A 2,500-nucleotide genomic window follows, 5' to 3' on the forward strand; every position below is an offset into this window, starting at 1 on the left:
CGCGGCCGGCGCCGCCGAACGCCGGTCGCCGGGGCTTGGCGGGGCCGCGCGCGGGCCGGCCCCGGGCGCGGCCCGAGTTCTCCCGAGCCCGGCCCTCGCTCCTCTGGCTGCGCGGGAGCCGCCCGGGTGCGGGAGGGAGGGGGTGCTCGGCACGGCCCCCTCCAGGAGGCGCGCCCGCCTCTTGCCCCTCGCTCCTTCGCTCGTCGGGCGACGGCGAGGGGCTGGGAGGCAGGGGGCGCCTTCGGGGCTCGGAGGAGGCGGCTCCTCTGGCCCTTCCCGCACCGGGGAGCGGGGCTTTGCCCGGCCGGTAGAGTCCCGCTCTCGGGCCGAGGCGGCTCCCGTGGCGCGCAGGAGAGGAGAAAACCGCGAGGGCCGAGCCTCCGGGCGTTCCGGGCTGCGCTTCAGGGTGCGCGCGCGCGCGCGGCCGCGTGCCGCGACCCGCCGCCGGGAGGCGGCGGTGGCGGCGGCGGCGGCGGCGGCGGGGGCCTTCCCGGCCTCCTCGTCGTCGTCGTCGTCATTGCCGCGGCCTCTCGGCGGGGTCGGCGAGGCGCTCGGCGGCCGGGCCGCCTCCCCGCGTCGGCGGGGCGGCCCGAGCTGCGGCGGTCCTCTCGGGCGCAGCGCCGGGCTACTGAGGGAAACCCCGGGCCCCGAGGAGGACGCCGCGGTGGTGGCGGCAGATGTCGGGCGCGCCCCCGCCGGTGGACGCTCCCCCGAGGGCGGCAGCGGGGGAGGCACCCCGGCGGGGCCATGCAGGTCGTTTCCCTCGCCCCAGGGCCAGGTACCTAGCGCTCCGCGCCTCGGCGGTCCCAGGCTTCCCGCTCGGCGTCGTCAAACGCCGCGGGAAGGACCGAAAAAGGGGCCGCCGAGCCGGGCGGCGGTTTAAAGACTCGGGCGGCTCGGCGCGCCCCGCCGCGGCGGCGGCAGCGGCGGCGGCGGGTGGCGGGCGGTGGCGTTGCGGCTCCATTGAGGGGTGGGGAGCTACTCCCGCCGATCCCCTGCGGTGGTGTCCGCGGCCACCGGTCGCGCCCGCCGTCGCGGCGGTCGTCCCCGCCGCGCGCGCGCGTGCGGGGGTAGTCGCGCCGCGCCGGGGAGGGGCGCCCTGCCCCCCCCTCTTCGCGGCCCGGCCTCGGCGGAGAGGCCGCGGCGCGCGCGGTCGGCCGCGGGGCCGACCCGCTGGGCTCGAAACGGGCGGCGCCGGCAGAGGGCGCGCGCTCTCTGCCCTTCCTCAGCCGCGGGGCGGCGGCCGCCGGGGCCCGCCGCGCGCGCTCTCTCTTCTGGGCCGCCGCGGCCGTCCCGCGCGGGCGGCGCCGCGCCTGGCGCGGCCGTGCCTCTCTCCCCTCGGCGGCCTTCGTCTCGAACGCACCGGCGGCGCCGGCCGCCGGCCGGCCGTCCGCCCGCCCGCCCGGGGCGAGCGCTCGGCGGTCCCTCCGCGGTCGGAGGCCGGCGAGCGCGGGCGGCCCCGCGCCGAGCGGCGGCGGCGCCGCTCGGCCGGTGTTCCCGCCGCCCGCGGGCACGGGACCCTCCCCGTGGCCCTTCGCGACCGCGCGCGGTCCGAGGGCAGGGGTGGCGGGCGGCCGCGGGGGCGCTTCCGCGCCCGCTCTCCAGGTGGCGAACGAGGAGAGCGGGCGTCGCCCCCCGGCTCAGCGCCGCACCGCCTTCCGCCGGGCGCGTGCTCGCGGAAGGGGGCCCCCGACGGTGCGGGTGGACGGCGGTTCCCGGGAAGTGCGGCCCGCCGCGGCGGCGGGTCCGCCCTCGGGCAGCCCTCGGGCGCTCGCCTTCCCCCGGCGGGCAGCGGTCCGGCGGGGGGGGGGCGCGGCGCCCGGCGGCGGGGCGGCGGTCGTCGCGTGGCGTCTCGAGCGCAGCAAGGCCCCTGGGGAGAGAGAGTCGGCCGCGCGTGGGCGCGGCGGCGCTCCGCGAGAGCCGGCGCGGCGGCGGTTCCAGGGGGGAGGCAAGCGCGCGCGCGGGGTCCGAGGGCCGCGCGCCGGCGCGTGGCGCCGCGCCGGCGAGGCCGGGCGGGCCACCGCGCTCCCGCGGCGCGCGCCGCGCGGCCCTCCGCGCGGAGGGCCGGGCCGAGCCCGGGCGCCTGGGCCGCCTCCGAAGGACGGCACACGAGGCGGCGCCTCCCCTCGCCGGGCGGGGGGAGGCGGTCGGGGGCGCGGGTCCCCCCGCCTCTCGGCCGGCCTTGGGAGCGTTCCGTGGGGTTCCTCCCGTGTTCTTCTCGCACGCGCCCCCCTCCGGGGTTTTCCGCGTTGCTCGTACGGTCGGAGCCAGGCCCCGCGCGGGGCCTCGGCGCCAGAGAAAAAAAAGGGGGGCCGCTCCGGGCGAGAGCGGCTCCCGGCCCCCCCGCGCGCGCGGGGTCGGTGCCGAAAGCCAGACAACTCTTAGCGGTGGATCACTCGGCTCGTGCGTCGATGAAGAACGCAGCTAGCTGCGAGAATTAATGTGAATTGCAGGACACATTGATCATCGACACTTCGAACGCACTTGCGGCCCCGGGTTC

General features: G+C 81.1%; 1 non-coding gene across 1 annotated transcript in view; it reads left to right on the forward strand.

The window, feature by feature from the left end:
• The first annotated feature begins 2,376 nt into the window (after window positions 1-2,376).
• Window positions 2,377-2,500, forward strand: part of LOC137466403 (5.8S ribosomal RNA) — a 153-nt gene continuing 29 nt past the window's right edge. Inside the window, exon 1 of the ribosomal RNA XR_010995156.1 lies at window positions 2,377-2,500. This exon is cut by the window's right edge and continues 29 nt beyond it. This is a non-coding gene — a ribosomal RNA (5.8S ribosomal RNA).

The sequence above is a fragment of the Anomalospiza imberbis genome, unplaced genomic scaffold, assembly GCF_031753505.1.
Source record: "Anomalospiza imberbis isolate Cuckoo-Finch-1a 21T00152 unplaced genomic scaffold, ASM3175350v1 scaffold_209, whole genome shotgun sequence".
Lineage (NCBI taxonomy): Eukaryota > Metazoa > Chordata > Aves > Passeriformes > Viduidae > Anomalospiza > Anomalospiza imberbis.